Source organism: Liolophura sinensis, chromosome 12, assembly GCF_032854445.1.
Source record: "Liolophura sinensis isolate JHLJ2023 chromosome 12, CUHK_Ljap_v2, whole genome shotgun sequence".
Taxonomy (NCBI): domain Eukaryota; kingdom Metazoa; phylum Mollusca; class Polyplacophora; order Chitonida; family Chitonidae; genus Liolophura; species Liolophura sinensis.
Genome location: NC_088306.1, coordinates 29,523,808 through 29,537,160, shown reverse-complemented (window position 1 = coordinate 29,537,160; position 13,353 = coordinate 29,523,808).

Genomic DNA, 13,353 nt, shown 5'->3' with positions numbered 1-13,353 from the left:
TACAAATTGCCACTCCCAGAGTAGCCTTTTGTAATAACATATTGTTTTCATGAATGTATTACAAATGGCGATGTTACACTTACTCTGAGAGTGGCTTTTTTGAAATAAATTATTACAAATTGTTACTCCCGGAGTGGCTTTGTGTGATAACTTATTCCTTGAGTAACGGTCGGCGACTTTGCCAGAGCTGATGTGATGGTGAACGGACGGGTGGCTGAGTGACTGTGAAATCTTAACTGCTGTCAGGTTCGGTGTACTAGTGAAAAAGAGAAAAAATGTGCCGTGTCTGAATTACCTGTTAATGTTTATTCATGTCAGTCTTGATCAACAATACTGGTGATTTTACTTCCTGGTTTAGACTTCATTTACATTTACATTATACGTATTAGACTTTAATCTGGGCTTTGCTCTGGGACAAATAGGCAAAACAGAGCGAGAGACTGAACTGATTGACAGATAGACAGGTGGATGGACGAAGGTTGAACGGAGGGACAAGCCAAAATCCTTATACCGCTACATTTGTGTACAGAAGTATAACGAATGTCTTCTATATAAAGATATATGTAGCGGTAAGCAATGACCTCTTTCTGGAGCCAAGACTACAATATAGAAAAGGAATAAGTAAACTGTCGCTAACTTGCGCTTCATTATTAACAATTTTCACACGCCCACCTTTCAGGGGAGATAGCTTAAAGACGCATTTTAAAGGGATTAGCTCCCCTGAATTACCTTCGCAAATTCATACACGTACAAGATACGGGCCTTGCTCAGAAATCCATCTGACCGTGTAATTTTCTGTATGGTTGATTTTGAAGGTTTTGAAAACGTTGGTTATCTATGGCTGGGAATACTTATTTGCCATAAATAACGCTGAAAGCCATAACGCAAGTTGGAAGCCAACCGGCTTGTTTCCTGGTTCTAACATGATAAGTCATTGCTATCCCACGAACTTCCAGCTACTATCCTTCCGTGCTCTCCCTCACTCACTTCGCCACAGATTTAGTGCCGGGGCCTCCGTGGCTCAGTTGGTTAGCGCGCTAGCGCAGCGTAATGACCTAGGAGTCTCTCACCAATGCGGTCGCTTTGAATTCAAGTCCAGCTCATGCTGGCTTCCTCTCCGGCCGTACGTGGGAAGGTTTTCCAGCAACCTGCGGATGGTCGTACTCAAGAAAATTTCATTTATACGACGGCTGTCAGCTTTATGACGGGAGGAAACCAGGCAGAGCCCGGGGAGAACCCACGACCATCCACAAGTTGCTGAAAGACCTTCTCAGGTAGGGCTGGAGGGGAAGACAGCATGAGCTGACCTTGAACTCTCAGCGACCACATTCTTGACGCCGTATCCAATGATATTTCACTTATACGATGGCGGCCAACATTATGGTGGGAGGAACCCCGGCGAGCCTGAAAGAAACCCACGACCATCTTCAGGCTGCTAGCAGGTCTTTACATGCACGGCCGGAAATGAATCCAGCAATAGCTGGACTTCAACTCACGGCGATCACATTGATGAGAGACCCCTGGGTTATTGTTCAGCGCTGGCACGCTAACTACCAGGCCCAGTTGTTCGAAAGCGTACCAGCTAATACTGGTAAATTATATCTTAAAGTTTAAATCTTAGCCAAACTCAGCAGCCAACGTGGCGTTGTTCACACATTCAAATTTTAACATGTTTAGCAAAGTGTTATGCAATTATTTTCGGGAAATTTACTAAATTAAAGGCTTTGGCTTAAAGTTAAATCTGGCACACAAAAAAAGTTAATCTGTTAATTTTAACACACTGTCTGTTGTCTGAGTGATGCTAGAATGTATTCTGTTATTATAACGTAACACTGTGTTATATTCAGCATAATATCCTGTTAGTTTAATACAATCTCTATGTTGAATTAATAGAATATATGCTTTATATTTAGCAGAATAATCCGTTGCAGATAGCTGAATACATTCTTACAACACTCAGATTACAGACTTTCGGTTAAAATTAACAGACTTTTTTAGTGTATCTAGTCTGAAATATCTTTGAATAAACAAGCCCAGTTCACGGATAACTCATAAAATCTTTGACAATGGGACTAAAAACAAAAGCAATAGAATTGCACTCCGAAGGCTAACTGTACAAATAACCATCTATAAGGGTACAATACTCCGCATTGAAGACTATTTAACACATTCCTCTTTCCTGATGATCACCAGGGAATTACACATTCCTGTTTGTTGATGACAACCAGAATATAACACATTCCTGTTTCCTGATTACAACCAGGATATAACACATTCCTGTTTGTTGATGACCACCAGGATATAACACATTCCTGTTTCCTGATTGCAACCATGATATAACACATTCCTGTTTCCTGACGACCACCGGATATAACACATTCCTGTTTCCTGACGACCACAAGAATATCACACATTTCTGTTTCCTGATGGCCACCAGGGTATAACACTTTACTGTTTCCTGATGACCACCAGAATATCACACATTTCTGTTTTCTAGAGACCACCAGGATATAACTGTTTCCTGATGACCACCAGCATATAACTGTTTCTTAATGACCACCAGGATAGAACTGTTTCCTGATGACCACCAGGATATAACTGTTTCCTAATGACCACCAGGATAGAACTGTTTCCTGATGACCACCAGGATATAACTGTTTCCTAATGACCACCAGGATAGAACTGTTTCCTGATAATCACCAGGATATAACTGTTTCCTAACAACCACCAGGATAGAACTGTTTCCTAATGACCACCAGGATAGAACTGTTTCCTAATGACCACCAGGATAGAACTGTTTCCTGATGACCACCAGGATATAACTGTTTCTTAATGACCACCAGGATATATATATAACTGTTTCCTGATGACCACCAGGATAGAACTGTTTCCTAATAACCACCAGGATATATATAACTGTTTCCTAATGACCACCAGGATATAACTGTTTCCTGATGACCACCAGGATATAACTGTTTCCTTTCAACCACCAGGATATAACTGTTTCCTAATGACCACCAAGATATAACTGTTTCCTAATGGCCACCAGGATAGAACTGTTTCCTAATGACCACCAGGATAGAACTGTTTCCTGATGACCACCAGGATATAACTGTTTGCTGATAATCACCAGGATATAACTGTTTCCTAATAACCACCAGGATAGAACTGTTTCCTGATGACCACCAGGATAGAACTGTTTCTTGATGACCACCAGGATATAACTGTTTCCTAATGACCATCAGGATATATATAACTGTTTCCTGATGACCACCAGGATAGAACTGTTTCCTAATAACCACTAGGATATATATAACTGTTTCCTAATGACCACCAGGATATAACTGTTTCCTAATGACCACCAGGATATAACTGTTTCCTAATGACCACCAGGATAGAACTGTTTCCTGATAATCACCAGGATATAACTGTTTCCTAATGACCACCAGGATAGAACTGTTTCCTAATGACCACCAGGATAGAACTGTTTCCCAATGACCACCAGGATAGAACTGTTTCCTAATAACCACCAGGATATAACTGTTTCCTAATAACCACCAGGATATAACTGTTTCCTGATGACCACCAGGATATAACTGTTTCCTGATGACCACCAGGATATAACTGTTTCCTAATGACCACCAGGATATATATAACTGTTTCCTGATGACCACCAGGATAGAACTGTTTCCTAATAACCACCAGGATATATATAACTGTTTCCTGATGACCACCAGGATATAACTGTTTCCTAATGACCACCAGGATATAACTGTTTCCTAATGACCACCAGGATAGAACTGTTTCCTGATAATCACCAGGATATAACTGTTTCCTAATAACCACCAGGATATAACTGTTTCCTAATGACCACCAGGATAGAACTGTTTCCTGATGACCACCAGGATATAACTGTTTCCTAATGACCACCAGGATATAACTGTTTCCTATAACCACCAGGATATAACTGTTTCCTTTCAACCACCAGGATATAACTGTTTCCTAATGACCACCAGGATATAACTGTTTTCTAATGACCACCAGGATATAACTGTTTTCTAATGACCACCAGGATAGAACTGTTTCCTAATGACCACCAGGATATAACTGTTTCCTAATGACCACCAGGATATAACTGTTTCCTAATGACCACCAGGATAGAACTGTTTCCTAATAACCACCAGGATAGAACTGTTTCCTAATGACCCCTTGGATAGAACTGTTTCCTGATGACCACCAGGATATAACTGTTTCCTAATGACCACCAGGATATAACTGTTTGCTGATAACCACCAGGATATAACTGTTTCCTAATAACCACCAGGATAGAACTGTTTCCTGATGACCACCAGGATATAACTGTTTCCTAATGACCACCAGGATATAACTGTTTGCTGATAACCACCAGGATATAACTGTTTCCTAATAACCACCAGGATAGAACTGTTTCCTGATGACCACCAGGATATAACTGTTTCCTAATAACCACCAGGATAGAACTGTTTCCTAATGACCACCAGGATATAACTGTTGCCTGATGACCACCAGGATATAACTGTTTCCTAATGACCACCAGGATATAACTGTTTCCTAATAACCATCAGGATATATATAACTGTTTCCTAATGATTACCAGGATATAACTGTTTCCTGATGACCACCAGGATAGAACTGTTTCCTAATGACCACCAGGAAATAACTGTTTCCTAATGACCAACAAGATATAGTACATTACTGTTTTCACAACACATTTGATGACAACAAGTAAGAGTTGATTTTAAGTACAAGAATGATGGAAAGAAATGGAACTGTTCTATCCCATTGAAACATTGGTATATCAATGGACAATATTACAATAATGGTGAATAGCATAGTACACATTTCCCGGGGTGAGCAGTAAATTGACTTCATATCATTTGGTTGAAGAGATATTATCTTAATTTTTAGTTAAACAAATGATAGCTTTCAATAATTCTAGATATATAATCAAATGCAATTTTCTACCCACAGAAATAAGGGCTGTCGTCAGTAATCACGAATGTCAACATATCTTTTATATCCTTGATTAACAATAAAACTGTTCGGATCTGTACAAATCAGCGTGTACGAGACAAGAATTCTCCGAGTGATGAATAGTAAACGATGAGAACAACAAGAAGAGAATCCAGTATATATTTCATTTGTCATGAAAAAGAGCACGGGTCTTATATGTAGGCCTACGTCGATATAATCTCCGGTGTTAAACAGAATGGCGGACAAAGCGATATGCTGATACAGATTATTGAAACATGATCATCACTGTCCCGGTCCATTGTCCAACCCATGCGTTGTTTACGACCATTATTGACACTGCATGCCCAGTATATTATCATCATTGTTCCGGTCCATTGTCCAACACATGCGTTGTTTACTACCATTGCTGACACTGCATGCCCAGTACATGATCATCACTGTTCCGGTCCATTGTCCAACCCCATGCGTTCTTTACGACCATTACTGACACTGCATGCCCAGTATATGATCATCACTGTTCCTGTCCATTATCCAACCCATGCGTTCTTTACGACCATTACTGACACTGCATGCCCAGTATATGATCATCACTGTTCCTGTCCATTATCCAACCCATGCGTTCTTTACGACCATTACTGACACTGTATACCCAGTGTATTATCATCACTGTTCCGGTCCATTGTCCAACAGATGCGTTGTTTACGACCATTATTGACACTGCATGCCTAGTATATTATCATCACTGTTCCGGTCCATTGTCCAACAGATGCGTTGTTTACGACCATTATTGACACTGCATGCCCAGTACATGATCATCACTGTTCCAGTCCATTATCCAACAGATGCCTAGTTCACGACCATTCCTGACACAGTCAATTATCCTTTTATGGGTCCTTTTATGGTTCATTCAGGAAGCCCGAAAAATCATCATTATCATAGTACATTTATCACCCGTGCAAGTTCTATGTATGATCACCACTGTCTTTTTGACGATATTTGATAGAAAAGAGGCGTCTTATGTATGGTCAGCACTGCCTCCCTGACAATGTCTGTTAGAGAATTGGCGTCCTATGTATGGTCAGCACTGCCTCCCTGACAATGTCTGTTAGAGAATTGGCGTCCTATGTATGGTCAGCACTGCCTCCCTGACAATGTCTGTTAGAGAATGGGCGTCCTATGTATGGTCAGCACTGCCTCCCTGACAATGTCTGTTAGAGAATGGGCGTCCTATGTATGGTCAGCACTGCCTCCCTGACAATGTCTGTTAGAGAATGGGCGTCCTATGTATGATCAGCACTGTCTAAGTGGCGCTTTTTGTTAGAGAATGGGAGTCGCTTTCTATTTCTAAGGGGAGGCGCCCCTGTCCTACTGGGCGCCCTTTGTATGGTGAACACTGTTTTGTCATCCAGTGTGTGTCCAGTTTTGTCATCCAATATGCGCCCTATATATGGTCAACTCTCTCTTACTGTCCAGTTTTGTTATTCAGTGATCAGAACTGTCTTACTGTCCAGTTTTGTTATCCAATGTGCGCCCTATGTATGGTCAGCACTGTCTAAGTGACGCTTTTTGTTAGAGAATGGGAGTCGCTTTCTATTTCTAAGGGGAGGCGCCCCTGTCCTACTGGGCGCCCTTTGTATGGTGAACACTGTTTTGTCATCCAGTGTGTGTCCAGTTTTGTCATCCAATATGCGCCCTATATATGGTCAACTCTCTCTTACTGTCCAGTTTTGTTATTCAGTGATCAGAACTGTCTTACTGTCCAGTTTTGTTATCCAATGTGCGCCCTTTGTATGGTCAGCACTGTCTTACTGTCCAGTTAATATTCTTGAGTACGGTGTAAAACACCAATCAGATAAAAATAAGTAAGTAAATATTGTCTTATTGTTTTGTTTTTCAATGGGCACCCTAAATATGGTGAACATCGTTTTACTGTCCAGCTCTGTTATCCAATGGGCGCTCTATGCAAGATCAGCACTGTCTTACTGCCCAGCTTTGCTATTCAATGGGCGTCCTATGTATTATCAACTCTGTCTTACTGTCCAGTTTTGTTATCCAATGTGCACCCTAAATATAGTGAGCACTATCTCACTGTCCAGTTTTGTTATCCAATGTGCGCCCTATGTATGGTCAGCACTGTCTTACTGTCCAGTTTTGTTATCCAATGTGCACCTTATATATGGTGAGCACTATCTCACTGTCCAGTTTTGTTATCCAATGTGCACCTTATATATGGTGAGCACTGACTGACTGTCTAGTTTTGTTATCCAATGTGCGCCCTATGTATGGTGAGCACTATCTCACTGTCCAGTTTTGTTATCCAATGTGCGCCCTATGTATGGTCAGCACTGTTTTACTGTCCAGTTTTGTTATCCAATGGGCGCCCTATGCAAGATCAGCACTCTTACCATTTTACAGTTCAGGTTTGTTATCGAATGGGCGTGCTTCATGTGTGATCAACACTGTCCCAAGGTCCATTTTTGTTATCCAGTGGGCGTTCTAAGATTAGCAGAGGGTCAAGGTTTATTCCTGTAAGCGCCTTATGCCTGACCATCACTTTCAAGGATCGTTTTTATCAACATCCAATGAAAACCTCGTTTACGATCATAATTCTCAACAATGTTTATAGTCGGTAAGACGCCATGTGTACGAGTGTCACTGTCCAGTTTTATCACCCATTGGATGTCCTGTGTATTGGACAGTTTTATAATCCAGTAGAGGCGATCTGAATGATTATCTAATCTGGATGGAATGCTAGATTAACCCAAAATCAAAATACAACAAATTAGTTGCAATTCATTTCCAAGAAAAAAAAACACAAAAAAAAAAAAAAAACAAGACCGGCTCTCATGCGCTTACAACGAGACAGCAGTATCAGCAAGTCAAAGTTTGATTAAAAGAAATATAGGGGATTCGATATTTTTCACTATTCTCTGAAAGTTTTACATAATCGTAAGAAATTAGGCCTATGTCTACCATAAAAACCTCAAAAAATACCAAAAAAATTCGAATGATAATCAAATCATTACTAGCGAATTTTTGCCATCAATGCACGACCATATTCAGGTTTTTGGATTGCGGAAACTTGAGTGATCAGAGTAAACCACTGACCTTTGCCCGGTACATGACAAACCCACTGACTTAAAACCTCAAATGACAAACACACTAACCTAAAGGTACATGACAAACCCACTGACTTAAAGATACATGACAAACCCACTGACTTAAAGGTACATAACAAACCTACTTACTTAAATGTACATGACAAACCCACTGACTGAAAGGTACATGACCAACCCACTGACTTAAAGGTACATAAAAACCTACTGACTTAAAGATACATGACAAACCCACTGACCTAAAACCTCACATGACAAACAAACTGACCTAAAGGTACATGACAAACCCACTGACTTAAAACCTCACATGACAACAAACTGACCTAAAGGTACATGTCAAACCCACTGACTTAAAGGTACATGACAAACCCACTGACTTAAAGGTACATGACAAACCCACTGACTTAAAGGTACATAACAAACCCACTGACTTAAAGGTACATGACAAACCCACTGACCTAAAACCTCACATGACAAACAAACTGACCTAAAGGTACATGACAAACCCACTGACCTAAAACCTCACATGACAAACCCACTGACTTAAAGGTACATGACAAACCCACTGACTTAAAGGTACATAACAAACCCACTGACTTAAAGGAACATGACAAACCCACTGACTTAAAGGTACATAACAAACCCAAGGACTTAAAGGTACATAACAAACCCACTGACGTAAAGGTACATAACAAACCCAAGGACTTAAAACCTCAACCCAAGCATATATATGTATGCTTTAGGTTTTACGTCATACATTTGGGCTATTTTAGCATTTTAGAGCTCAGTGAGTCGATATCTAGTGTTAACTAAAGCCTACCTATAAAGTTTTAAGTGAAAAACACTTGGTCACACGATCGTCCACCGTGGGAACTACTGTGTGTGAAAAGAAAAACCGCAGTTTTGTTTCGATCGATCAGATGCCACATGGTGTAGAAATCGTTGCCATGAGCGTCAAAAAAGACACCCACATCCTTCCTCGCAGTGAAGGTATTTTCAAAAGGACATACCGAAAATCGACTTGGGAACGAATGAGAACGAAGTCCAGCATTCAGTCCTTTTGTGGAAGAGTATCTTAAACGTATGGCAGAAAAAATTGTATAAATATTTGTAAACCTCGTCATAACTCGCCGTTAACGAGAAGTGGGTATACCGTTGTCGATTACTAGTGGTTAGTGACGAAGCTATTGAGAGTCAGTGTAAACCAGTGTGTAAAGCCATTTGTGTATCCGTTTCCTTGATGTATACCGAGAATCTGTTACGCTTTTAGATGTAGATTTGTTGCTACCCAATTATCTGTTAAGGTACAGTGACATTCAAGGCGTGTATACCGCTAAAAGTCAGTCGATGTGTTTACATATCTGCCTTTTTTCCCTTCAAAACACATAATGACGAAACGCTTTCAGTGTTATTCTCATGGCTTGTCCAATATTCTTCACGCGTAACGAGTGTTGAGTTGTTGATATCATAGCCAAGAAAGTCCGGTCTAACGATAGACAACTCTTCCCGGGATTCCGAACAGGAAATTCATCCGAGAGGTGTGAAAAGCTGCCATTCGTCCCACTTCCGGTGTAAGAGTCATACTAGAATGGGATAAAAAAGTATTCTCGGCACGCCCTGAACTAATAAACACTTGTCCCAATACGGCCTGTGATTAAATCGTTTATTCATGATCAATTTTTTAGTAAAGTGGGTTCCTTCTGAGCGTATTTTTTGTTTCGAAACAAATTTACTTTTGAATTAAGTCAAAATTTAAAACCTCCCCATAATGCTTTGTTTTCGTTACCGGAAGTCGAAATTTCAACTTGAAATGCTAAAAGAAAAAAAAATTAATTGACAGGGTCCAAATGGGAAATCTGCTCCAGAACTCCAGTATGCCCAAAGTACACAGTACACTATAGGATCGGGGAAGGTGCCATTTCAGGTCTGGTCTGCATGGCTTTGCATTGAGACAGCATTATTATGATATCAGAGTTGTAATCCATCCGCTAAAAAGACATTGTTGTGATAAAATAGAAATAACGCTGAATGTCATGTTGATGTAAAAGTATGTCAACTTATTAAACAACTGTTCTCGCAGGTTCGAATCCAGCTCAAGCTGGTTCGGATGAGGCTTTGCCATTAAGTATAATTGCGTCCTGGTGACGGGCGTTAGTTGGCTGGGCACTTCGGATTCTCCCAGTCATAGGCTTCTATAATAACCGCCTCATAAATGAAATTTTATGAGGTCTACGAGAATAAAATGCAATTAATGAAATAAATAAAATCAATGTTGAATAATTCTTATTAAAATTCTTACCACCATTATCATGACCGCCATCGTATAAGTGTTCTTGACTAAAGCGTAAAACCCCAATCAAATAAATACAATAAATGCAAATACTGCAGTCCCTTGGAAAGCACTATTGGTCAGATTCTAGATCCCAGAAATAAACACTAAATGGCATACTGAGTAGTGAGATAAAGAGCATTGGACGGAGTGTATTTGATGGAATACTTTTAAGCCGTAACCTCCACATTTCCTGTGTCCCCATGCTAATCACCCGTGTAACAGGCGCAAACTAACGATATAGTGACACTCGCATAAAGCAGTGTGATTTAAAGCAATTTAATAAATTTTTTAATTCGAGTACGTTATTTCCGAAGGACATCATCGTTGTTCATCCGCGATACGTGATCAAGAAAACCAATATATTTTCTTTGTAATAACAATATTTCTATTATGCCAGAGAAAAATAAAACTTTGATATATTAAGAAGTTATAGAACATTTACCTTCCTACATAAAATGAAGTGATCAAGGTAAACAAACCAGAAAACGGTAAACTGTCAGATGTGCCTTCCGTTGCTTGAACCACCCAGATGCGGGTTGCTTAAAAATCGTTATTCACTTGCTTCTGGAATGTTGTGCAGCTGAACTCGACAGTTTGTTAAAACAAACAGCCTTCCGGTGAGTGTGTCAACATTTTCAGAGGTATTGCAGTCGTATCCGTCATCGGAGCAGCGGGATTATTGCATCACTCTTAATTGAATGGCAAACATGCCTTGGAGGCTTGCATTGAAAGTAAGGGTCCAATGAGGCTTCGTTTATATCCTGAGTACGGCGTAAAACACAAATCAAATAAATAAATAAATCATTTATATACAGACTGCCCCCGGCAACTCCGCCCATCCCTAAAGGCAAACACGCTTTACGTGAGTTCTTCGGAACATCTTTGGTGCATCTTCAGTGCATCTCCGATGCATCGTCTGTGCATCTTCCGTGCACATGTGTGAGGGCCTATTGAACATGTTACACACAGGAGTTGCTTTTTCTAGGTGAAACAATCTGCTCTACAATTAAATCTTTATGCCTTTTTTGGCCCATTGGTTAGATTTTTGACATCTCGACTACTAACATGGGCCCTTGCTTTAATAAGGCGCTTTGAATTTTTTGCGCTATTGCGAGTATGCGCTTGTTTGTTTTACCAATATATATAAAATCCAGTACACTTACGATGCCCGAGGAAGGCCTTTGCTGTTTTCTCCGACGAAAACCATTGCGTGTTAATATTCTTGCACGACAGAATGCCTTCTAGTTTAATGTCTGATATGTAGAATGAGTAACACCGTCGCTCCGATTGATCCTCAGGAATCTTTCTTTAATGTGATCATTCTTGATCGTTTTTCTTATTTCACTTCATAGTTTTTCCTGGCGACACAAGGGAAAATAATGTTTTCAGCTCGGTGTCTTCTGAATGGCAAAAAACTACGTTACGCATTGCGTGTACTTTGGACATATTAAGACGGTGTCCTCCTATTACCAGAACGGCTTTAGGGCCGGTGTATTTGTTGTGCTAATAAGACGATTGATCAGAACTGAATGTTTGTAATTTCAGTATTATGTAAATCTAAAGTGCGGTGAGCCTTGGCTTCAGATCACTCATAAGGACTTATCATTCAACATGATGTGTATGAAGATTAACTCAAACTAGAAGAACATTGGACATTACGTACCATTTGGCATCGAAATTAATTGTTTGCAGTATCACTGACATTTTTTACCCTTTTTCTTCTGCATGGAAAGGTCAGTATTGAGTGAAAATACCAATGCCGGAATTTGATTCACCACTTTTTGAAGTTAGTCATGCGCAAACTGAAAATTGTAGCAGGGCTGAAGTGTATTAGAACAGTGATTGGATAAAAAAATATTATTTAAACATGAAAAGTAGATTAAATATTGATTAGTTTCATGTAAGTGGCTAGAATCGGTGAGCAACTGATAAAAAAAACTTGCATTTGCTCCTGAACAGGCCAAAATCGAATCTCATCTATAAAATAATGCAATTCGCTTTTGGACACAATTTGTCCTAAATCAAATCTAGATGTTTAATGCCACACGCATGAAAGTGGAATGAGGGAGGTATGTGTCATTACAAATGTAACGTCTTCGTTCCACCACAGTCGGTATACATAAAGGTAATGTAAGGAAAACTGTGGTATAACTTTATTCCTGAAAGTAGACGATGTAATGACAAAAATACATATGCCAGATTTGCTGGTGTAATTCATTGATGTTTACCTATCAAGAAGAAAAATAATGCCGATGTCAATACTGTTGTTGACAGAATTGTCAAATTTGTGTCGTTGAGGGGTTGGGTGTGAGTGTTGCTGTATGGCTTCAAATCATGTTCCGGTAATTCCTCGAAAATTCTCTTCAAAATGGTTTCCGAAATAAATGGATAAAAGTAGTTTAAGCTAACTCTCTCTGTGCAGGCAGGCAGTATTGTTGCTGGTTGGGGAAGCACAGCTGATCGCGACAATGATGTACTGATTTATTTGACTCCCGGCATTTACTATCCAACACCCCAGACAAGGATATTCCTTTTATACGATGTGGGTCAATTTCGAGGATGCCGGGAACTGGCGTGTGACTTACCATCGTTTTTAGTAAGTTACTTATGAACTTTCCCTTGTTTGATGTCCAGATATGTACACTACGTTGATGGAAGAAATGTGGACTGTGCAAGCGACCTTTGAACTGTTTTAATGTGTTTGTATGTTAAATACCATAACAACAGAGTATTTTGATTAATTTTAATCCAGTGACCTCTAATGGCCTACGATTAATATCCACGCATTTCCCTCCCCCCTCCCCCCTCAATTAATATCCACGCATTTCCCTCCCCCTCCCCCTTCCCCCCCTCAATTAATATCCACGCATTTCCCTCCCCCCTCCCCCCTCA